This window comes from Gambusia affinis, linkage group LG09, assembly GCF_019740435.1.
Source record: "Gambusia affinis linkage group LG09, SWU_Gaff_1.0, whole genome shotgun sequence".
Lineage (NCBI taxonomy): Eukaryota > Metazoa > Chordata > Actinopteri > Cyprinodontiformes > Poeciliidae > Gambusia > Gambusia affinis.
Window position 1 is genome coordinate 11,002,557 of NC_057876.1, and position 26,452 is coordinate 11,029,008.

The 26,452-nt window shown below is 38.8% G+C and overlaps 1 long non-coding RNA gene across 4 annotated transcripts; it reads left to right on the forward strand.

Moving 5' to 3' along the window:
• Nucleotides 1-234: 234 nt before the first annotated feature.
• Nucleotides 235-26,452, forward strand: LOC122837577. Of its 4 annotated transcripts, none has more exons than XR_006371787.1 (5): nucleotides 235-427; nucleotides 2,885-2,939; nucleotides 24,709-24,825; nucleotides 24,905-24,985; nucleotides 25,744-26,452. It is a non-coding gene; the product is annotated as an uncharacterized LOC122837577 (long non-coding RNA). The 4 variants fall into 4 exon arrangements; XR_006371786.1 differs by lacking the exon at nucleotides 2,885-2,939 and having other exon boundaries at nucleotides 238-427; nucleotides 25,744-25,825; nucleotides 25,922-26,452; XR_006371788.1 differs by lacking the exons at nucleotides 235-427; nucleotides 2,885-2,939 and adding exons at nucleotides 5,681-5,754; nucleotides 8,977-9,046.

Below are 26,452 nucleotides of genomic sequence, written 5' to 3' on the forward strand. Positions count from 1 at the left end.
GTTGTGTCTTGCAGTTCGCCACAAAATAAGATGCAGGAAGAACAAAAACATAAACTGCACACTTGTGAGATGTGCCAAAAATGCTATTTTTTTTTTATTTACATGCAAAACACTTTGTGACAAAACTAACACTGCACGTCACTCTGAACATGCTTAGTCAGGGACTTTTATATTTGAGGGCCCACTTCCTGTATTGCGCCAAACTCTGCTAGCCGATTTAAAGCCCCGCCTTCAGCGCGCGATTTTAACTTCCTCACCTACAAACTGATCCAAATCTTTGATTTGAGTTTATGAGTTTGTCATCTGACAGCAATATTGCTTTTAGGTACGAAGCTTCTGCTCGATTGCTCATTGGAGCGTTGTTTTGCCAGAATTGTTGGCGCTGTTTACCTGGAGCGTCACCAGGATTCTGTCGCCGCTCATCGTGGTAAGTACGCCCCACGCTCTTTGAAAAGGTAACTTGTTTGGTGCATCAAGGAAGTTAAGTTTGGTTTTGCACAGTATATGTATTTATGTATTTATTTTTCTCTCTCTCTCTCATTCTGCTTGAGTATTTGAGAATTAATAAATGTTATTTGCCTTGATTGATATCTTGAAAGTGCACTCTAAATTGATAACTTTAAATTGATTAGCTTGAAATATGACGGATATGGTTTTTGGTTAACTTTATTTAAATTATGGTTAATTTAACCTGATTATTGAAATGTTTGCTCTTGTCAAATTTATTAGAAATGTAATAATTACATTTGCATTTAATATGCATAAACCAATTGCCTAAATTTAACATTTACTCCCCTTGTATGTTTGTTTTCAATTGTTTGTTTTTTTGATAAAACACTTAGTGTTTTTTTTTCTTCATTTGACCAGATCCTCATCTGGATCTGAAGACAGAGAGCTAGAAAAAGGACAATGGACTTTATGATTTTGGGATGAATTTATTCTGAGTCAATTATCTTGTCTCTCCTTGTGCTGCTGCAATTGTCTGTTTTTATCCAAATCACTGAATATATATACATATATATACACACACCAAAACTAAAAGCACTGCCTCCTGTTTTTCATTCACAACTCGGGCTCTTTTAAAGAGCAATCTCCTGATGCTGCTTTTGTAGCCACAGTTAGCTGCCTAGCCCATAAACACGGCGAAGCCTGATGGTGGCAGCATCATAATGAGCAGAGGTTTCGAAAACCCAAAACGTAGAACCCAAACTACAATTTGTGTTAGAATGGCCCAATTAAAGTCAAAACCTAAGTATCAAAACGGCTTCAAATGATGTCTACAGCTATCTTGAGTTGTATTTTGTGAAGGAAAATGGTCATAATTATAGATTTTTGAAATACAAACTTGAAAGGCAACCCAAAAGACAAAGAACAACTCAGGGAAACATATTTCCTCCCATTTCACAAATATGGGACAGTTTGTATTGGCATATGACAAAACACGACAAAATCATGTTTGTAGTTGTGAATATACAAAGGTTGTTTTTTTTTTAAGTTTTAAGGGGTAAAGATACTTTTGCAAGAAAAGAGCTGTCAGTCACACAGAGTTCTAAGAATTAATGGTCTCACCTTATTTGACTGGGTACCATTATATGCAGTTACATGCAGTCATTGGTTGTATAAACTATGACAGGAAAAATGATTGTCTACATAACTGTCCTATAGTAAAAAAGATTGTCTCACATTTTTCAAAACACTGAATATTACAGCCTGTGAGACCTTGATGCATTTCATGACTTCATTTTGTTTATCTTGTTGGAACTTTTTCTTCTTTTTTTTTTTTTTTTTCCACATGCGACCTCGAGGAAGCAGCAAAGCAAGAAGGCCTTGGTAATCAAATTTATTTGACAGAAAGGCAACTTAAAAGCTCAGCTGCAGACTAGCCTTTATAGTTCAAGGTTTTGGAGAGACAAAACGGACCAGACACCAAAATACCTGTATGAGCCATCCTTTTTTTTTGTTGTTGTAAATGTAGTTTTCTTCATCTGTCTTACATAGATGGCATTGAGAAACATCTTGATTAATTGGAAAACGGTAAAATCTGTTTAAGAATGCCTTGTCTTTTGTGTGTGTGTGCGTGTGTGTGTGTGGGTGTGTGTGTGTGTGTGTGTGTAGATGGCGAGGTTTGCTCACACTGCACCAGAATGACACAGGGTGAAGAGGTCTGGGAAATGGGATAAATTCCCAGAAGCAATAGACATCTACGGCTTGATGCTTCTTGTTTTTTATCTATCCAACTGTCTACCAGCCCATCTACCGACACCGAGACGCGCGCACACGCCCACACACACACACACACACGTGTGCCTGTACACACTCACTCCTTCACTCACTCCTGAGTCCATCCATCCATCTCTTTGACATGATTGTTCCTCTCTTGTTACTTTATGTTCTAATCCATCAGCTCTGAGTAAAAACGGCAATTACACCAAGCCACTGATGCAGCTAACAGACAGTCAGAATTACGGCACGGCGCATTACGGCAAATTGCTATTAAAGTTCCTCTTTTTTTTACTAAACCAAGCAGAGCAAGTGGAGAGTAATGGACACTCAGTATAAGGAACATCATTAGAAAAGATCTAGTCATCTGAGCTTTTTAATTGTGGATGGCAAATTACCAGGCGCTCAGCAGTGTCAAAATCCCAGTTCAGGTTTTGGCCTTACTGTTGAGATGTGGTTTCAAATTTCTATACGATTGTTACCACCTATCTTCAGCCAGTAACCTATAAACTGGTAGAGAGCAGCACTGGTTATCTACTGGTTTCACTACGAGGCGAGTCTGCATATGACAGACTCATACATGAAACCCTACAATAACGGTCCCAAACTGGATTACTTAATGCTTAACTGAATAACCTACAAGCACCATCCTGTCTTTTCCCAGGAAAGACAGAGTGCCAGACCCACAACAGCGTGTTGGAGGAAAGATGAGGGGAAAGGTAAGGTGATGAGTGGTGTCCTATATGCCGATGCTCAAGGAGATAGATTGTTCGCGTGGGTGGAGTTGTCCTTGGTGTGGTACTGATTGTGTATGAGGTTGGTGCTCAGCAGGACAGATGGTGCTAGTGGGCAGATGAGTGAATAATGATGTTTCACCACAGTGCAGTAATTACCTGCTTCTAGGCCTACTCTGCAATCCTCACAGGCTGCATGCACGTGCTCCTGTACACGGCTTTGCACACAAATTCATCCATACCTTTATGAATCTTCAAATGCAAATAGACACATAAAGTGCCCATGAACAAAAAAAATGGCTCAAAACATTTATTTTTCTGCTTTTTTCACCTTCACTTCTTGGAGATGCAGCACGATATGACATAACCATTCATTGATCAAAGTACAAACCGCGTTGATTGAACTAATATCCCAAATGGTTAATTAAATCCCTGAAACAAACGTCCAGAGTTTGATTTGACAACTATGCTGCATGTCATCTCCACTTGCTTTCTCACTACTCCCTGTTAAAGCTGCGGTATGTAACTTTTATAAAATATATGGCTTTTACATATCTGTTAAAACTTTCACTGTGTAGCAAGACAGTATAATACAAACAGATAATCTGTGAAGAGATTGATCTCCATCTCCTCTCCAGACTGCAATAGTAGTCTGGAGAAATGGACCAAGAGGAAGGTCTTAGGGTTGTCAATCATCCTTGTGTACTACATGTGCTAATGGTGGAGAAAAAAAACGTACCAATCCTGGTAAACAGTTTATCCGCCATAATCGGTGGCTATGCTAACTTGCTTGTGCTGTTGCATACGCAAGAGTGATTGACGGCGCTAAAACCCTCCTTCTGGCTCTGATTGGTTGTTACTGACGCAGCAGTGTATTTCTCATGTTATGCTATCACGACATAGTCACACTTTTAACGTATTTAAAAACTATATTTTAAATATGTTGACATACTGCAGCTTTAAGGGTGCGGATTTGGTGCAATGTTGGGTTTTCTACAACTCCGAACCTTGAATTGTTGCTAATGAAAACTTTTGCATAACAGTTTGTTTGATTGATTGATTGATCATAAACTAAAAGCTTTGACTGTCGAGCACAATTAAATACAACATGAAAAATCTTTTCATTTGCCTGCTTTTGTAAAAACTGGAAGGTTTTAACGAAAAACAATTAGCATGTGGTTGACAATAGCTACTGAAGCAGAAAGTATTTTCTAGTAAGTATCTGTGGCACTGTGGGGACAAAATTATTCTTGTTGTCCCTTTAAGATTAGCTGGATGGAAGATCGAAACAAAGCGAGATCCTAAAGTTACATTCAGTACACATGGATTCAATACTGCACTGAAAATGTTTGGGATTTAATCGTGAAGCCCACCGTCGGGCTTGCTTTTCCGATATTGTTTTGGTAAAAAGGTCAATGGCTGCTGGCAGCTCTCAGTCCCTCTGACAGCTTGCCAACCATTTGAAGTGAAGGTGACAGAGATTAACTGATAAAATTCAGGTAATGAAATTGTATCTGACTGGAGAAAATGTGCAGCAAAAATAGTAAATGAAATGAAAAATGGAGAAATTAATTATGAAGGAATTTGACTGATAGAAAGCCAATTTCATTAAAATAGTCACGATGTGATGAAAACAGAGCTATGTTTCATTTTTCCTGTCTCGCAATTTCCATTTCTCATCCACTGCAAAGTTCCCATTCATCAATTCAGGGCAGTGGCCTGAAGGAGAGCAGCAAAAGGATAAGTGATTAAAAAAAGAAGGGAATTTAAGTGAATTATACAAAAAAATATTTTGTTTTCCCCACGTTAAGACTGTTTATCACTGCTTTGTCTTGGTGAAATGCCACTTCAATTCTCCATCTAATTTCTTCTGCTCTGAAATACAATAACTGTTTAAACCAAATGTATGCAGAAGAAATTAGAGGTGTTTGTAGAGGTCAGATGTTTCAGTAGTTAAACCATTTAGTAAACATCTTGTACCTGGTGATGAATTTATCTTTAAATGAAAACATAAAAATACTCAATGATTGCTTACAGCAAACTTTACAAACTGCTCCCAGATCTCGCCACTTTGATCTCTTTTCATTTAAAAATGTGGATTGTTTGGGAATTTCAGGAACATCTTCTGGAATAGAAGGTTGGTTTAATATCCACTGAATGTTTTAAGGTCTGCAAAATGTCAGCTGCCTGGGTGTTCACATTGACATGAGCATACATGCTTTTACAAGGTGATCAGTTAGCTATTTTGCGCTGGTTCAAAAGTTTACATTTTGGCATGTTGTATTCTGTGGCGGCAGCTCCCCTTAATCGAAATTATCTGATGCAAAGTCTCTCAAATTGCACACAGGATCTGACTTCAGAGCTTGTAACAGCAATCAAATTCACTTCTGTCACAGCTAATGACATATACGGTAAACATAGCTTATGCTAATGAACCTGGATGGGGGATGATGATTCGATGTTGTAATCTTAAATTGCAGTTCAGTAGCAAATGTTGCGAAGTGAAAGGTGCAAATTAAAATTTCCCTTTGAACATAATTTTATGCTTCATATGTTTGACCATAACAACCATTATGTAACGCAAATCCCTTAACAATTTTCAGATAAAGCATCCATCCCTTCTCAGTTATTGCCACCTTTGGTAAAGATACGTGCAAATGTTTTTGTTTTCAAAAGAAATGGTTGTCATGGCGACTTGGTGACGCTAAGATGCCACTCTTTGCTGCAGGTCTCTAACGGAGAGCTTCAGTAGATTTTTCCTTATTTATAACTTCTTCACTGTAAAGATGAACCAGTTTAGGTGAGCAGCTATTTTCTTAGTTATTTCTTGACTGTAGAGCAAAGGCAGAAACAGTTGATGTTCAGAAACATGTCATCAGTTTACATGGTTCACAGTGTGTAATGCTATTTTCAAACACCACATAAAACAAATAAGATTAATTTAGGACAAGAAACATATAAACATTGTTTCTTTCTCTATATTGGACTTTTAATGACTATCCAAATTGTAAACTGTGCACAGCAATTTATGTATTTAAGTGGAAAATGAGATATTATGGTTTGGAAATTATGTTTGGCCAAATGTTTCGCATTGTTCACAAATCCTGTTAGAAATTCTCATAAAAGTTGTTACAGCCCTCCACAAAACATAAACAGGTGCAGATGAGCGTAGATTTGTAGGTTCTCTCTGGCAAGGTCTGTATTATTGGGGACGATCTAAAATTCACGCAAAAATAATGAACCCTTATTGTTTTGGTTGGAGAGGCACGGACAAGAAACATATAAATATTGTTCTTGGACTAAGAATGGCCTGAGTTGGACTCCTGGGCTGAGGCCTTTCTGAATGAAGTTTGCATCCGATTGCATAATATTCAGAGCAAGGAACTGCCAAAAGTCACAATTTACAAATTGAAAAGCCCTAAACATTTTGAAATAAAAATGTGGGGTTATGGAGAAATTGGCACAAAAAAAGATTTTGAAATTGATGCTTAAAAAGTTGTTTCTCTACTCAATAAATGTACTCAAACATAAGTTTGTATCTGTGTTATTCAGTGTGAAGACAATGAAGGAATCTTGCATTAACGTAAGGCTTTTTAAAGATTTTTACCGGGGCTGCTAATCATTCATCAGAGTGCTGTGCAAGATCACTTTCCCAATTAACCAGGTCTGTTTTTTTTGTCTTCCTAGTTTTAATTGCCATTGTGGTCGATGAGAATCTGAATGAAACAGAATAACTCTCATCATTATGATTGTTATATTAAACGATTGCGCAATCAACCGTTAATTAGTATTTGACAAGTTTGTTTGCTACAGAAACTTTAATAGGATCTTTTTGCAAACGGGTTTTAGATAAAGGACTGAGGGAGATAAGATGGGCATTGTTTCTTTTTGGAAATGAGAAAATGCAATCATCCGGCAGGATCTTTGTGATTAGGCCTAACTATGGATGAAACGGTGTGCCGTTCTGAGCCTGCCAAGGCACTGGCCTGTCAACAAGCTAGGCTTAAGGTGGAAATCTGCACCCTCCTCTGATCCCCCTCTCCCTCTCTGGAGGGGAGATATCCACATCTCAAAGGCCACTGAGTCACTCACTCAAACCCAAGCTACTTTCAGATGGAAGCCGAGTTGCAAACTTCTCCGTCCTTTTGATTTCCACCTCTTTTCATCTCTACTCCCTCATCCTCCTCCCAAGGGGTATGGGATGTTGGAAGACTTGTAGATATACCGTAGGCTCTCATCAACACAACAGAGCTAAGTCATATCTGTTAGGAGCATCACAGAAAGCTCCCCAAAGCAGGGCGCTACTGTTGCTGCAGAGCTGTCTGAGCAAACTGCTGCACTGGTTTGAAAGTAAGTGGACCACCGGTGTTAAAAGCAAAGGCTGCAGCAGTTGAAAGTACATTCACTTTCAACGGTGTCCGACCGCAAGTCCTTGAATACATATTTTACGATCGGCGAGACCAGGACTTGTAGCAGATATGAATTTCAGTTTCTGATTTTTTTTTTTTTTTGCTTTTTAGAGCTAAGTGATTCAAAATCCAACAGCATGGTGCAGAAGTTTAGACTCACCTGTGAATGAATGAATGAATGAATGAGGGGACTCTGCTTTCCCTATTTCTGTTATTGGCGGACATTGTGTTACGCCAACATCAAAAGCTCCGTGGCAACTTTGGAAGCCACTTTTGAGGGCATTAAGTTCACTTTCAATCAAATGTGTGTTATGTACTTAAATGTATAATTTGTTGGAACTAAACTGAGAAAAATAAACGTGACGGTCAATTAAATGATGCAAGTTTGGAGAAAGTATTAATTGGTGCATTTTAAGTTTTATTTACTGGGCCATTAATAATTATATATATATGTTTCTGCTTTTGTCAGTTTCAGTCCTCCCTATTAAGTGTCTGGTAAAGGAGTTTATTAAACGAGAGCTTTTCAGATTCCTAATACATTTTTAAGTCGTGTTTCACTTAATGCCTAAAGGAATTTCCTTTTTTTTATCCTCTTATGTTTGTTTGTTTATGCAGTCAATTCCCTGCATAAACCCAGAAACAATTCCCTCCATTTTTGGCAGTGCAAAGACTCCTGGGACAAAGTCTGCGATCGAGTGTTTCGCCACAAAACAACTAAAAAACATAATGGCAGATGTTTTAGCATTTAGTCTAACTTAAATGCAAAAACTTGTCTTTAGGCAAATCTACTCACTGATTTGCTTACTGTGAAACTGTTAACATATTTAAAGTAATTTGAAGTAAAGAGAATGACTGTAGCCCTTGCAGCAAATTTAAGTCGCACTTTCAAGTAAACAAAGGGAAACTTTTATAAGATTAAGTTTTCAACATATCGTAGAGATTTGACGATTATTAAGATCGTAAAAATATGTGGACTGAGCCCAAAAAGATCAGTAAAAACATGATACCAAGAGGATCTTGTGGTGCCTTCAAGGACAATTAGCTGAAATAAAGAAAACAAAAGAATGTCATGCTGCCACGTAAAATGTTTCAAACGAGTGTCAGTTTAATAGCTATTTCTTAAATGGTACTTAACACATTAGAAAAAATGTTTTGTTGTTTTGTTCTTGACTGTACTGATTCATAAAGCCATTTTGACCCAAACTTTATTACTTTACCCACGGAAGCAGCAACTGTATGGGGGAAAAAAAAAAATAATAATGATGCTGTAGTTTCAGGTTTCTTTCAACCCACTAAGTGCATAACTTTTTAAATTTATTTACTTTTGCTGATAAATTGAACCTCTGCATGCCACTGGAAAGTGAAGCTAAAGAGTTTTGCTTCAAAGCAAGCACAGGTGAGCCTTGTACTTTGAAGAGCTGAACGGTACACTTCAGTGTAAGAGTGCTTCTGGGCCTCTTTCTGGACTGATCTGTAGCTAAAGTGGCAGGTCTGATCCTCTAAAGGTCATCCATGACATCAGGACTTTGCTGTTTCATGCTTGATGTATATTCGTACTGATAGCTGCACCTCTGCTGAAAACTCTGTCTGCTCTCTCTGGCTGCAATTTCTAGACTGCACTTACTTGGATGAGGAGATGAGCCTGTTTGGAATGAAACCTCAGGTATTTAGTGCGTCTCAAAGGTCAGTCCCCCGTCACTCAGTCGTTTTACTGCTGACCTGTCTTGAGTGAGCAATAAAAGCTTTCAGGCTGTCCTGCTATGCAGCTGGGAATATGTATGTATTTATGGTTATGACAGCTTATGCAGAAGGTGTCCTTCCACCGGAGGTAGAGCAGGGACAAGAGAAGCCAGAAGTCAATGCAGACCACAACTCTTCCCATACTGATCACAGGCCACATTCTTGTCTGCATTTTAGTCGCTCAAGGGTTGTTGAAAAGTGTGGGAAACATTCTTGTCAGTTTCATAACAACTTTGAAATACAGACATTCTTCTCAACTATTTTGGGACTTGTCTTTATGAGGTTTGCAGATTGACAGGAAGACACTGATGCATTACAGCTTCATCAGATTAGATCGAGAGTATCTATGAACACCAGCTTACATTTCTTGCTGTACATTGTGGGCTTAAGTTCAACTGGTTCGACTAAAACATGAATATGCTTTGATCCATACCGTTCCACAGTAGCTCTGACTGTATAGTTACTGTATGTCTGTGCTGCTGGAAGGGGAACTCCTAACCCTACACTCTGTGTCTCAAGTCAAAAGACTTGAGACACAGAGTGGTTTCCTGTGTGTTTAGAATCTGTCCATCATCCCATCAACTCTTATCAGGTTCCCTTGCACTGCTGGGGAAAAAAAATTTTCATGAGGGTAGACGCACCTGCTGTTCTTCTCATTTTACAGGTGCAATTCTGTTTGCGTGTTGTTTGTAGATCAGGTGTGTGCGTGTTATTGAGTTTGGACCTGAGTTTGCAAACCTTTAGAAAATCAGGTCCTAAAACTTCTACAAGCTGGTCGGCTGAATTAACGACTGTTCGTGCTCTGCATGCACAACCATTCTCTGAAGATATTGGGATGAAATGTGTTACAACAACAACAACAACAACATTGAGTTTCCCTTTCTAACCAATAAAGTATTTTCAAATTGAATTGAAGATAATAGTGCAGTCATTGGGAGAGTCCATATCTGGCCCATCTTTACTACCAAAGTGGAAACTCAAAAATGTTGGTTTTGTGTTCTGTGAAACGTGTGAGGAAGGGTGTTAAAGTGCTGGGTGGAAACCTTTTGGACACAAAACCTTGTTGTTTTTTTCCTGAAAACTAACGTTCTCAGGGGGAATGTTTTATTTTTTAATTCACCCCTCATTTCATTTTCCAACAACTGTTTGAACCTTTTATATATATATATATATATATATATATATATATATATATATATATATATATATATATATATATATATATATATATATATATATATATATATATATATATATATATATATATATATATATATATATATATATATATATATATATATATATATATATATGTGTGTGTGTGTGTCTCAAACTAAAGTTTTTTTTTTTAAAACATCTGACAGGAAACAAGGGGACCCACTGTCTGCTTATATACATGCCTGTCTAGTCATGCATCAAAAATCTTAAATATGGTCATTTATAATGCTTTCACTAATATTTTTCAGAATCCCAACCTTCTCACTACAAAAGAGTGACATAAAAAAGAAGTGACAAAGCATTTCTTCAATGCAGAAGTCACATGCTCTCAATGAGTAGAAAGATATATTTTGCCCTTCAGTTTCTGTTAGTCTTGCTTTCTGGTTACCAGGAAAAGAAAGGAATAGAAAAGGGTAAGAGCTGTTTGCTTTCCTTTTCTTTTTGCTGTCTGTTCATTTTTCTCTAATGGGTTGTGGGTAAAGGGTCTTTAGAGGGGATGTACAAACATAAAATTTTTCCCTCTATAAGCCCGAAATAGCCCCATGCTCAGCCTCCCTGCCTGCAGGTATGTACACACCGCATCCGTCCAGTGTGCTTCAGCAAACAACAGGATGCCACTCTGTCAAGCTAAAGAGTAAAGCAGCCTGGCCACTCTCAGGGCCTTCTGTTGATGTTAACAATTTTTTTCCTGTAATTGGTGGATGAGAGGTGGAGGGAGGGGCTCAAAGCTCTGAGTGCTCGAATGTCGGCTGCAGGTACAGCAACGGCTTGATGGACTTCACCACTACAGCCGTGGTAATCAAGAATTACAGAGGATTCTTATTGCTCCGGTGTGACTTCACTTCTGTACCGCTGTTCCTCTTCGCTTTGTATATAATTTCCACTTTCTACTCGGAAGCTTGGAATTCGGTGGCGCTTTGGCTTCAACCTTTGCAAACTATGATGTAGGGACCGCCGCTGCCGCCATGTTTCAGCGAAACCAGCGCACAAACACAAAATCCGTCTCTTTTTACCTCACCGCCGGCTCCGTGTTGTGATGAAGGCTCTCCCTCCCTCCATCCTTATTACCAGAAGAAAGAGGTCGGTGCAAGTTCATGCTTGCATCACTCAGACCCTGACAGCTGCGGCACTTTCTGTGAAGAAAACGGAACAGACGTACGAGGAGAGGGGATGAGAGAACGAAAAGACATGATTCTAGTTTATGGGGATGTGGGTGTGTGTGTGTGTGTGTGTGTGTGTGTGTGTGTGGGAGGGGGATTACATCCAAAGGAGCAGCCCTGTCTGCTGCTGCAAGCTGTTGTTGGCATCAACTGGAGCAGTCAGTCAGGCAGCCAGCTGAGTCTTGTCTGCTTTTACTCGCCATTTAGATGTGGAGGCATGGGAGAGGGGAGGTATGTGGTGTGTTTCACCAGAGGAAGTTCTGGATTTACACTCCATGTCAAGAATGTAAAATGAAATGTGTAGTTTGGTAATAAGCCATATACGGCTCTGGAAAAACATTAAGAGACCACTTAAAATGATCAATTTCTCCGATTTTACTTTTCATAGGTATATGTTTGAGTAAAATGAACATTGTTCTTTTATTCTATGAACTACTGACTACTGACTCTGAAGTTCCAAGCAAAATATTTAGCTTTTTTTTTTTTTTGCAGGAAATGAGAAATTATGAAAAAAAGTGCTTTCATACCTCAAATAATGCAAAGGAAACAAGTTCACATTCATCTAGAAACAACAATACTAATGTTTTAACTCAGAAATCAATATTTGATGGAATAACTGGGAGGTTTTCAATGGGGTTCAGTTCAGTGGTCCAGAGTCGTTTGTGACATGGAAAACATGTTGAAGAAGGTGCCTTGGTGAGTTAAATATAAATAAATAAAATGCACATCTGACATTACCTTTAACACACTGTCATCACAAAAACAATTAGTAAGGGAAGTATTATGCTGTGGACACGCTTCCTACAACAGGACAAAAGAAAAGTTGGTTAGTGTGACGTGGACTGGAGCTAAAATGGGGGCGATCCTGAAAGAAAAACTGTTGGAGGCTGCAAAAAGTGTGAGAGAAAGGCAGAAATCAGGACAGCAGGACAACAAACAACCTGCTGCCGTATTCATGTGTTTGAATTTCTCAAAGTCTTAAATGAAACATCAACATTTTACAGATGTTCTTCATTAAATCTCAGTTTGAGAAATCTTGCAATATTTTACCTCTAAACATCTCTATGAATACAAAAATATGTAAAAAAAAAAAAACAACAAAAAAACCCCCCATCTATCTAAGTTAATGGTTCCAACAAGACTCAATATGACACGGCTCAAATGTGTGATCATTTATTTTAGTGAAATTACATAAACACAGACTGACATGTTTTCAAGCCTTTCTTCTGTTAAATATAATTTTTTTTTTTGGCTTAGCCAATAAAAACACAGCATTTAAGATTCAAATATGACATCAGAGCAATAAAAAACGTATTAATATAGAAATGTGTGCTTAATGAAACAACCGTGCAAACGGTTGTTTATAATGTATATTTAAAAATAACCTTTTAAATATATTAAAAGGTTATTTTCAAAAAGAACTTCAAATCTGATCCGAGGAGATATTCTGGTTAATTAAATATAAATACCTTACTCACTGTTCAGCATTACAGAGCGTAGGAGCTGGACATGAGAAGTTGTATTTTTTTTTTTTTTTTTTGCCCACTTACCTTTAAAGTGTTTGAGCATTGAGTATTGAGATTCTGCCTCTGCTGCTCTATTCTCAGCACACCTGCAGGGCTTCTGGCTTGCTGCTGAACATATGTAAGCTGTTATCCCTTCCACATTCGATCAATCACTTCCTTATTCAACAAGACCTCTGTTTTCGCGCGTCTCTCCAGGACTTTGCCCTCCGTCCTTTCCACTCTTGACTTCCTTTCCCCGTCAGTTAGCCCAGCTCACCCCCCGTTCTTTCACACCCTGCAGGATGCGGGTGTTTCTGCTGAGATTCCCAGGCCTGTGTTAACTTTTTAAAAAATCTTTCATCCCCCCACCCCCAGGTAACCACACCTTCCCCTCTCGCCTGCCTGTGGTTGTTGTCCTCTTCCTCTTCTGCCACAAAGAGAGTCGCGGAGCAACACAGAAGTCCTCTGCTCGCCTGAAGAGACGCGCAGATGGGGAAAGGCCAAACTTTGTTTTATTATTGACGTAATCCTAAAAGCTTGTGCCTGCGAAGCCAGATCAATTTTCTCCACCTTATGCTGTTATTAAAAGCTGGCCTGAGGGCTAAGGAGGCCTGATCCCCCCCCCCTGCCCAAAAAAATAAAAATAGATACAAAAATATATCGACAGAGGCAGACAGAGAGGCACAAATGCAACCCAGTTTCTGAAATCATCTCTTTCGGATAAAACATGCACCAGGTATGAATTAGATTTTCCAGTGCTGTCATTAATAGATGAGCTTGGCGGGGCCCGGGACTGAGGCCTGTGGAGCAGGCAGGCGCACCGTAATATCCATGGACAGGAGCGAAGATAGAGACAATCACGGCTGCTATGAGCAACACTTCATCATTGTCACGTTTGGGCAGAATTCAATTTGCGGATGTCGAACTCGCCCCCTCTGTCTTTGCGTCATGTCTGAGGAAAAAAAGACACCGGCGTACACACGTGTGCCGCTGCGCTCCCCTCTCCCCCCTGCCTCAGAACGCATTCGCAAACATCGCACGGTTGTTTATTATGTATTTGTTTTACAGTGAAAAGCATGTCAACTAAAGATAACGGTGTTGTGCAGAACACTGAGGGAGCTGGGGAGTAAAGGCACTCTGAATACCTGCGACTCCATATGTGCTATCAGCAGGAACTTTTCAGGCTTAGAGCTGCTGCACTGCATCCTGCATACATCGACAACAAGCTTAAACTTGGAAGAAGAAGAAAGTAAAGTAACCAAGTGAGTAAGCAAGTGAGTAGATGAATAAATAAAACCAAGGAGAGATGCTCCCCCCCCAAGTACATTATGCACAATGTTGTAATCAGCAATCAGAGGGATCTTTCATTTCGAGATAAGGCTTTGAAAGAAGCTTAATGTTCATTTTCTCACAAACAATAAAAAAAGTGTATAATTTAAAAAAAGAAAATTACAGGCCAGAAAATTGTTGATTAAAAATATTACAAAAAAATATATCAGCAGTTGTAATATCAAGCATCGTTTTTAAGATATTGTGCTGTGATGCATAAAGTGTGGTTTTATATATATATATATATATATATATGTATATATATATATATATATATATATATATGCTAATTGCATTTTTTTTTTTTTTTTTACAATAACAAAAAAAAAAAAAGTGTTTGCCATACTGACAATATTTGCTGTGTTGCCAGTGCGTGGGTTGACTCTTGCTGAAAGAAAACAAATGTACAGGTTCATTTAAAACGAGGCACATCAGAGAAAGACACAACAAACAAACCAGCAGAGAAACAAACAATTTCCGACTTTAAACGGACATTTCAACCTGTTAAAATCAGGTTTCCAGGAGTTTCTAATAGCAATGGCTCACACACCGGTTGTAGACAGATGTCATATCAGAGCAATATGTTCTAATATACAATTTTACCTTTAATTGTAACATTTGTACTCTCTCTCTCTTTCTTAAACACATACAAGATAAATATTTCTAACTAGACAAGCCAGATAAAACCTTCCTTTTGTCAGTAATTGGAGAGTAAATTAAGTTAAGAAAACAAACTTTGAGGCTTGTTTTCTTACTCATCTTGTCAGAAATGTGCCAACATTTAAATGGCCATATCTTCATTTTTTATTTATTTATTTGTTATTTCTGTGTGTTTGACATCATTAGAAAGCTCAGAATCCACACGTTCAGAATCTGAAAATAACTCAAAACGCCCCTGGAGTCGTTCTCCTAGTTTTGTCTAGCTGGTCACATATGTAGACATCTATACTCGTTACTATTAAATATGCAAGTGTGACAGCAAAGAGCCAATAATTATAATACAATAATTACATTACACTGCCTAATCTCCTGCTGAACTGTGCACTGATGAAGATTAAATCATCTCGGCTCCACCTGACGGCAACATTTTGTGATTATTTTAACTGATAATCATTTGACCATGTATGTAGAAGGCTGCCATAAAATATATACCATTGAGGTTTGAGCTGGGGACTGTTTGGCCATTATTGATTATGTAAAAAGGAGAAAAAGACACAACACGATAGAGTCGTAGCAAATTGAATTCTGTCCTGATGCAGTGCTGTGCTTTAAATGACTCAACCCTCACCATTACATTCACAATCTGCAAAGCGGGGACGCATCATTAGTGTCACAGAAACGTAACATGACCTCACATGTAGATCTGAGTTCTAAGATGTTTTATGCTAGCCAGCATGAACTGCAAAATGAGGAAAAACGGCAACTGAAAACATTTTTTATTAGTATTTTAAAATACCTAGCATGGATGAAGAGATTGAAATTTTTAACAGCTCACATACATGCCATCTGGTAGATATTTGATATGACTCTTTCCTTGTACTAAAAAGCTGCATTATGTTCGCCTCAGTATTTTTTTTAAGCTGGTAAAGGTTGTATTTTTACTGTTGTGTGTATGTTTTCTTTCACGTACAGGCCACATTTTTGAGGTATGATGAGTAAGAAAATTATTACTCGTAGTTACTAACCATGAGACACAATCTTCATGACTTGCATTCGAAAGAAAGTTGGACAAGCTTAGCAAAAAGATGTTCTCCACAACGTAATTGCTCTTCCTGGTGGGCTTTCGTGCACCTGGACTCCCGAGAACTTTCCGAACAGGAAGCTGTAGGGCTGTGGTTGCAATTTGACAGCGTACCATTTCCCCGTTACGCCGGAGCACATTCTTTCCACCTGGCTCGCGTCTCGGCTGAGCCTTCCAAATCAACGAGCTGAGAAGCGCTCACGCTGTTTAGTCTGTTTATAATTTATTGCATGCAATGGATTGTTTTTCAGTCCGTGAATTGACACAATAATGGCTGCCTGTGATGTATTCGACCACTTTGCTTCTTACTTTCAAATCAGCTAACATAATAGGTGGTGATTACGCCAACTGAGCAGCACTGCTGCGGCAAATATTTCCTCTAAAGAATGGGACTGTTTGTGGCTTTTCAGCCCAACACAAATGGAATCGATTAATAATTGCCTTTTCTTCCCCCAACAATGATTAGTTATTTTATGCTGCCGTTTGTGCTGCCGTTTGTGTCCTGCTTGATTTGTGTGACTGTTGACGCAACGCTCATGTCTGTGTGTGCGCACCCAGAGACTCAGGCCCTTGATTTGTTGCGTTGGTGGCTGGGAAATGTATTCTTAATTGCGCTGAAACCTTGTTACACCCGCAGACTGGCAGGTCACAAATAACTAGCCAGCTGCTCTTTGGCTTGTTTGCACACGGGGAGGCAGAAATAAAAGATGGATGCATGAGAAAATGTCTGAGCACAAAGGGAAAGGAGAATTTCAGGCTCACACCAGTGAGGCTGCAGGTGTTGTGAATGGGCAGGTGTGTGATTTGAACTTTTTTTTTTTTTTGACAAAAGAGAATCCATGTTCAGGTCTTTTGTTTTAGATTTATCAACTATGGGGCATTGCAGCGTATTGCCGTGGCCGAGCACAACTGGAGGATGATTTAGTAAATTTTAAATGACCATAAAATAATTGATTTTATCGTACTTTTCCTGGGTAGAATGCCACCCAGCTCTGGCCAGTTGATATTGCGGTATTAAACAAGTGAAAAGGCGTTTTCCTTCCAACAATCATCAATGGGATACGTTTGACTTTAAGTGACGGCATACTTGATTAGATTATACAAACAAGTTAGCAAAAGCGCAGCCAATATTGGACGTCAGTTTTAAACCTTGAAACAGATTCAAAGTTGCCAAATCTTCAGCTCTAACCAGCTTTTCTATCCCTGCAGGGAAAAAATATTCTCGTAGCATGATGCTACCACTACCGTGTTTCACATTGAACGTGTTTAGCGATATGATGATGTTTGCTAGGCACTTGCTTATGTTTCATTTGTAAACTCTGTAACACAGTGAAAGTAGTACTGCTACTTGTTTTTGTAGTCTTCCACTACCTTTAAATTATACACTAAATAAAGTAAAGAATTAGACTTCCACTTTCCTCTAAGGAAATATGTACTTCTTCCACTTAATTTTTTTGTGTGTTTTCCCAGCCTTTCCTTGTGCCAGCGGGAGTTATTCCTTTCTGTTGGTGCATTCACTAACTAAAAAAAACCATCATTCTATATTTGTTAAAAAAGGAAAACAAATGTCAGAAGTTTGTTTCTGATTCTTATAGCGGTATAGTTTTACAGTGTTGCAGTGTTGAAACAAATAAAAAGATGGAGCAGGCAGGAACAGTTTTCCCCATGAAAACAATAAGTAGTGCACTGAATTGTAGTGGTCAATCCAATACTGAAGAAAAAAAAAAAAAAAACACAAGTTGCAGCTTGTTTAAAGTTTGCTGCAGAAGATTTTGGGCAGGTCAGTGAAATACAGTCTGCTCCAATGAGGCCAAAGCAGAGGTCTTTGGGTGCCATTGCACACACAGCATTTGGAAATCAGAAAATCAATGTCAAAACCATCAAGGTGCTGGGTCTCTGAGAGTACAAGTTACTGGCAGACTTCAAATAACCGAGCAAAGGGTGAATGGAGAACTGCACCAGGATGTTCTTCATAAGAATTTGAAGAAACAAGTGGGAATTTCCCAAAAAGACAATAGTCCCAGACAGACAGTAAGGCAAACTTTTAATTGGTTTGTGGGAAAGAAAATCTATTCCTCTGGAATGGACCAGTCAATGACCTGTCCTGTATCCAACTGGATATTAATGAAGTGCATAAAAAGGACTTCCTCAATTATTGAAGACCGGTTATATGCAAAAACTGAGATAAGCATGTAACTCCATACAGGAGATGTCTTTAAGTTGGAATTAGTATAAAATGGTTTTCTTACAGTAGGCTGATAAAACTGTTGATTCAGCATGGTACTACATTAATGTCAACTCACACAATAAAAAAAAGAAAAAAATCAAACAGTGTAAAATTGGGCTTGCCACTGCGACAGTTTGAGGACAAGGCTGGGTATGATTTTAATATCTGATCAGAGAGACTTCATGGATTTCTTGTTTGTCTTACTGAGGCCTAAGCACATTCAGCATAATGTTGAAGTTCTGTCTCCTTCACAGAACTACAATTCATCTTTTTAGTTGAGAAACTTCCAGATGCTTCCAGGTTTTAGTTTAGGCTTTTAAACACCCTACATTTGGTGGAATAATGTTGGAAAGTAGCAGAGAGTAGGAATAGTTCCTCTCTACCTGAATCTGTCTTCCTTGTCCTTGTGGTCTTTTGGCTTCCCTGTAGCTGAGCCAATGCGCTGGAAGTGTTGATGCAAGTATCTTCATATGTTGCACAAAGTTTACACATGGTTGCACTTTTGTTCACTGTAAATGCTTGATCGATGGTGGCATTAAATATTAAATAGACAAACTTGGGAGTTCCTGTTAAATTCTTTTACTGTGACAAGCAACACTGACAGCAAAAAAAAAAGTTAAAGAAAAGACAAAAAAAAAGAAGAACAAAGCAAGACAAAACATATGAGCAATACTTCAGGTCGGCATAGCAACCAGACATGCTCGGGTGCATTGTATGGTTTACTCAAATGATTGAATTTTTGTTGTTGTTTGAAATATTCCAAACAAACAAATTTAGAATAATTCATATTTTCTGTTTGATGCTTGCTCTGCACCTAATGTTTCCTTCGTAGTGTCTGATTAATCATGACTAAGGTCTTCTTCGAGTCAAATATGAGTGTAATCTTTACATTCAGTCCTATCTAAAACTAGAAGAATACAAGAAATACACTCTCTGAGCAAAGTAATGGAATATATAAACAAAATTATAGAATAAAACTAACTTCCCATAATAAATTTCATTGTTTTAATGTAAACGTTCTTGTGGTATTCTAAGCTGGGATATCTCGGTGACTTTTTCCCCCTTAAACAAAAATAATGGTGCTTTTGTAATACCAGTTGTGACTGATGCTACTGTTTGCTCCCAGAAATAGAGTAGAATAGAAACATTTTCTGACAAGGAAAAAAAGCCATTAGATAAGAAACTGGCCATCGCCTCCAACATTGTGCAGAAGTATTAATGCACCATAAACAACCCTCAGCTTTAATGTATTTCTTTGACATTTGTTATTACAGACTAACACAAAATGGAGCATATTTGTAAAGTCTAATAACAAAGAAAAAAAAAACATTTGTTGTGAATAAAAATTAGAAAAATGCACCATGTATTTAGATCCCCGGAGTTATTAACTTGTATAGTAGATTCATCTTCCGTTGCTATAGCAACTGATCATCTTTCTTTCCATTTTGTAGATGTTCGCATGTTTCGGCACACAGGAATTCTCAATACAAGTCAGAGTAGATCATCTGTATCAATAAAACAATAACTATTTTGAGCATACATAAAAATATACAAAAATTATTCTAATATTAATGTAATGTATAGTGTAATATGAAGCCTCCTTAAATACGTACAACTTATACTCGCTCTAATCTCTGTTGTTTTCAGATTTCAGATAGATTTTAGTTTTTGCCATCAGTCTCACTGAGATATAAGTATATTGTCCTCTCTACTTTTCCGCAGATTCTGCACCAAATAAGTCTGAATGGCAGAGAACCCATATGCATATTAATTTTTAGGTCTGACAATAAGTTCTCTGTTTGATTTAGGTCTGTACTGGCTGGACCTGTTATGAAACCAATTTCATTACAGGTCCAGATATACAGGATATCAGCAAAATGTATTTCACAATTTCATTATTAACAGCTCTATAAAAGTTAAATCATTTTGCAGGAAATATCCACTTCTAGAATAAATAGTTCACCTATTTTATAAATTACATAGGAAAAGAAAGAAAACACAACCGGATTTGAATATGAAATTGAAATTGAGAATGAAAAAAAAGAACTAAAAGTATCCCCTCTGTCACTCTGAAACTTAAACTCAAATGTTTTCGAAAGATATTTTGAAGCTCCAACTGTCTGGATAAACTTTAAAGAAATGTTCCGAGATAAAAGTGGGGAATGATCCAAGTGAGGTAGTTATAGTTTAGATGTGGCTAGAACCAGCAAACCAGTCATTTCTCAATGGAAACCAAATTTGGACCTCAGCAGGCGCAGTTCCCACACTCCCAACACTCACTGCTGTCCGGCAGGTGGGCTGCACTCAAACCCCTCGCCTCAGAAAGTTTGGTGAGTTTCTCACTTGGAATTTTTAAGTGAATTGTAAAACAGTACAAGAACTAATCTTGTTGGATAAGCTTAAAGGAACTTTAAAGATTCAAAAGCAACGTGTAGGAACAGAAAAAGAACAAAGAAAAAAAAGCAATTATGCTCCTGAATCTTAAAACAAGAGGATCAATCTTGTCTTTTGATTCCAGTCAGCTCTCTACTTAGTTCTGGTTCTGTGTCTCTGTCAGTCTGTCAGCCTATCAGTCTCTGACTCTCCTCTTCTGACTCATTGTTAGCCAGCACACAGAAGAGTGCAGCAAGGGGAATTTAGGAAAGCCTGTCACATTGCATTAGACAGATGTTAGGTAAATTAGATTCCAATATATGTATATATATATATATATTTATTTATTTATTTTAGATATTATCTAAGTTTTAGAGGGAGGCAACTCTGAACCAAACCTAGAGAAGTTCTACAAGAGGCAGGAGTCGAAACATTATTCGGTACCTTTGACTGACCTCACAAGTGGTCACACGATAACGGTGCATATAGATGTGATTTGAACTGAACAATGTTGAACGGTCGATTGATTGAAAGAAGGTATCTGTGACGGTGGAGGCCAGGAAATGGGTAAACCTGCGGACCTGATTCCCGACAGCTGACTTGAACGCTGGCCTCATTAAATGTTGGATATGTTTCAGTCAGAGATACTCCAGTCCCGCCTCTTCCTTCTTTTTACTGCTTAAACTCACCCTGTAGGTTATCGGCTCCACAATACAAGACTTACAAAATCGAATCACTTCCACAATCCAAACGTTAGAGCAAATTATAAGGTACTTTGGGGTTATTTCAACTAGTTATTTCTACTAGTTTAAACAGCATACCACAAGATATATTTAATGAATCTGTTTTCATAACGGTGTCATGGTGATGAAATTGCATTGCAAGTGCATTGATAATTTATTTTTGAAGTTGTCTGTTTTTTCAACAGAATTAGGCCTACTTGTCTCCACCGAATCCAAAAATAAAATCCATTTTCCTCCATCAGGTCAGGTTTTTATTCTAATTTGATTTAGAGAAATCTGATCTTCTGACCAAATTGATGACATTTTTGTGACATTATCAGCACATTTCCATTAACATTTCTCATCAAAAAATGTTTTCTAACAGAGTGTATTAATCAAATGCTACAAAACTTGGATTTCTGGAAATTGAGTAATAAACGCTGACAAGGGTAAGTACATGTAAATCAGGGGTGTCAAACTCCAGTCCTCAAGGGCCGCTGTCCTGGAGGTTTTCAATGCGCCACAAGTACACCGGTCCTTGAGGACTGGAGTTTGACACCTGTGACATAAATTGAACAATATGTCAGGGCATGAACTTCTGTTTCTTCAAACGCCTTGTATACTCGGCAGCAGGGATATCACTTCTCCATCATGACTGCATCCAAAACTAATATGTAGCTTAGTTCAGAAAGTTGATGTGATTGAGCAAAACCAATGTGATTTAATGTGAATTACCCTAAAACAGTTGAAAAACCACACACATTTATTTATTTAATTTTTTTTGGTTGGTTGTTGACCAGTGGGGCTGCACAGTGGCGCAGTTGGTAGAGCTGTTGCCTTGCAGCAAGAAGGTTCTGGGTTCGATTCCCGGCCCAGGGTCTTTCTGCATGGAGTTTGCATGTTCTCCCTGTGCATGGTGGGTTCTCTCCGGGTTCTCCGGCTTCCTCCCGCAGTCCAAAAACATGACTGTCAGGTTAATTGGTTTCTCTAAATTCTCCCCAGGTGTGAGTGTGTGTGAGAATGGTTGTGTGTTCTGTCTGTCTTTGTGTTGCCCTGCGACAGACTGGCGACCTGTCCAAGGTGAACCCCGCCTCTCGCCCAGAACGTAGCTGGAGATAGACACCAGCAACCCTCCCGACCCCATTAGGGACAAGGGTGAACAGACGATGGATGGATGGATGGATGTTGACCAGTGTAGTAGGATAAAACAGATATTTTAGCTTGATTTAAGGTCATGAAGGTATTTTGCATTGTCTCGGTCAGGGTGTTAAAGGTGCACATCTGTGCATTTATACATATCTCAAGAAAAGTACAGTTGTGTAATGACAAGCTGTTGGAAATCTCAACTGATTTGGTTTGACATGGCGCTCCGCTACATGGTGATGGATAGATGAGGAAAGTAATTCTTGATCAGGTAGTTTCAAGATTATACACAAGAGACAAACTGCAAAACTGCGTCATTGATTTCCAACCTTGTTCATATATCGGTGATTATGAGCAGTATTGGAGTGTTGGTCTAAATTGAAATGACTGATGTTCATTGGCTTGCTAATAAGATAATACCCTAAAGTCGCTTCAGGTGGAATCCAGCGCCTTGCCTGTTTCCCCTGTGAGGAGACGGGAGCGGCGAGCTGGAAGACGGATGTGAACGTGGTGGAAATGTGGTTTGGAAGTATTAAGAAAACAGAGCATAGAGTGAGATAAAACATGTTTGTATTTCAGTGTGCTGAGAGTAAGCTGCGGCTTATAGTAATTTATATAGCTGTGAAAAATGTGCCGACCATTAAATGGCTGTGGAATTAGCCTGGAATGAAACAGCACCTATTTCAAGGGCACGGCTGCTTGTAGATAAGCATCACCATTTACTGTAATATTGGAGCAAGAGGATAGAGTCCTGTTACGGAGGAGATTAATGAGGCCTGTGTGTGGGTTGTTGTGTGTGCGTGTGCGTGTGTGTGCGGGTTTGCCGGTGTGTGTATTGTACTTATACATTTCCGGGGAAATGTTAAGGTTCCAAGAGGCAAAAAAAAAAAAAGAAAGAAACACAGCATACCCAACATAAATGGATTGTTGCCTGAGGTAAAAAGAAAAAGGAAAAAGAAATTTGTGGCAGCGCCACCCGGTGGACAGATCTCCTCTGTGCACCTGCGTGTGCCATCTCTCATGACTGAGCCAGCACTTTAACCTGTCCCAGCCTGTCTGATTTATGACATTTGAGCTGCAATGCATGCACTTCCACATACACAAACACACACAATTTTTCAATATTTGTTTCTTTCTTTTTTTTTCCAGAAAATGATAGATGGCCACCGTTTCTGGTATATTGATTGTATGCTTTTATGGAATTACATCTTTGGAGCAGGTTGGACTTTAGAGGGAAGACAAATAGGCATGACTAAATGAGAGTGAGCACAATCCAGTGTCGGCTGGATTGGATGATTGGGCAATGGGATCACCTAAAGGCTAGGAGTGGTTCCAGCACTGACATTACACACTGACATCCATCCTTCCTTACCTCCTGCATGTCATCGCTCTGGGAAGAAGGATAGCTGTCCTTAACTAGAGATCTCTGAAATAAAATCCACTCCACTTTTCATTCGCATGCCACGCGTTACTCCACCCATACGGCAGCACGCCGCAGCCCTGGAAGTAGCAGCTTAGCTGGGTGTGTTTCTCCTATTGCAACAAGATTTAAATGGACCTGCTCTATTTCCTTTATTGATTGTCATGAAAGCATTTCATTATGCAGGAAGTTATATGGCCAACAAGCAATTATGAATTCAATACCGCAGATGTAAACTGAAATGTGTCTTCAGGACTTCTGAGTGCGAGATGAAAATCCAACAAACCGCCAACATACACATGAATTGATGCGTTAAGTACAAACGGGGATGGGCTGCTATTTTTGAACATTCGCTGTTTGATTCACTCGGCGGCTATCTGGAAAACACTATCCAGATAGTGTTTTCCACTATCTGGATATAAGATATATTCTATTAGGAGGCTGTAAGCAATTGATATCTTAAACACAGTGGATTACTTTTTGGTGCCTTAATTAGCAATAAAATGAGATTAGCTGGTCCTAGAAATGGGAAACCACAGAACAGTCGTAGAGGGGGCAAAACCGAACTTATAATGGCAACATAGGGTGCAGCATCCACCTATGATCTTGCTTAGGAAACATTTACTAAAAATAAAACAGTTTTTCAGACAAACTAACAAATAAAATATGAAGCCGGTTTCAAATAATTTTATTTTTTTATTGAAACAACTGTTTTATATCTTCCTCCCTCACCACTGTTCTTCTGTTTTTGTCTGTTTGTTTCTCAGATAATTACTTTGACCAGAAACGCTATAGATTTCCCATCCTTCACATCTGCTATCCACAGGAAGAAGATGGGTAACTCCTACACTGATTTCCTGCGAAAAATATTCTTGGACCTCTGTGTAAATATGCACCCATTTCAAACATGGTTATAGTTTCATAAAACAGTATTTGCAAAAACTATATGTCTGTTTCTGGTAGGAGTCCTTTTGGGTTGGAGTAGCAATTAGCGTCAGACCCCCAGGACCAACTAACACCAAATAAAAATGTTATCTGCTGAAGGTAAGATATTAACTGGCTATAGACTTTAATAGGACCTTCCTCCAAACATTCCTCTAAAGGAGAGGCTTAGCGTGCACCATCTTTTGTGTCGCAGGTAACATTACACTAAGCAATATTGTAAATGTGCTTAGAGTTTCTCCTTTTTTTTTTTTCAGAGTAATAAGCCCAAGATAAATTCTTTTTATTTTATCTTTTTACATAATTGACTTTTGGGATTTGGAAATATTCCCGTGTCACTGTCTGTTGAGATAAAACTCGACACAGTGAGAATTCGGTCCCTTTTAATTTTGCTGCGCTAAACAGAAAACGTGAAATTGCTGCATTGTGGTCCTCTGAGGCTCCTGCCAGCGGAGAAATTGGTATCTTCGCCTCTTATCTGCCTCTTTCATGTGGCCAATTATCCACATGAGAAAGAGAAGAAAAAAACTCACATCATTAAACAAATTTGACCCATGAATATTATGTTACAGTCCCATGAGGTGTTCCTGCGCAGCCTTTATCAATGTTTTGTTTTGCCTTTCATCGTGCTTTAAGGTAAATCTGTATTAAAGCGGCGCCCGGTGATTGATCTACAATGGCTTTCTAAAAGGTGTTTTAGCAGTGACTAAAGGGGAAGGGGAAGTGATCACTGCAGTGATAGCAGGGTTTAACCTCTGAGCCATTTCCAACATGGAGCTTAGAAAACCTTGAATAATTAATAATGTATCATGTACTGAAAACTGCAGTCATAAGACGTGACACTATGTAACTTCTCTCAGGCAACAGCAGAGGCGAAGCAAAAGGAGGCGCAGCAGATTTGTGGTCTATTCCGAAGCCCCTCTGTCCCCTTGAGGGACCCTGGTGAGCGAGTGCAAAGAGAAAAAAGGACACCGTTCCTGCTGCAATTTCTCTGCCTGATTTGTAACAGGCTGATAAGCTTGGCAACCATCCCTGCAGGACAACTGACCAATGGTGGCAGCGCTCTCAAGCTGAGAGGAGCAGGGAGCGAGGGAAGAAAATGTGCCTTGCCAGAAAGACAGCCGCCCCTTATCGGCCGGTGTCTCCGACTGTCATACATGAACCGCCTCGAAGGACATTAAATTTTCAGGTGCAACATGCCGATGTTATTTGTTAGCCGTGATTTGATATTTTTCCATATGAAAGCCAGACGAAACAAAGTTTCTGCGAGCGACGTGGGGTTATCACAAAGCGTTATATAAATATAAACAAAATTATACAATCCTAAAGAGAAGGATTACATGGGATTCTTTTCCTCATGAATGTAAACAATACTGCTGGTGGTAGTTAATCGAATGACTGAATATGGAAGCCTGCAGATATGTTGGATAAACAGGTGGAAATTGGAACTACTGAAGTGACAGACAAAAACCCCAAAATGAATTCAATGATGTGAGGAAAATTGCTCATTGGCTGAAGAAACTTGTATGGATGTAATTATACAGTAGAGAAAACAAATATTTAACACTA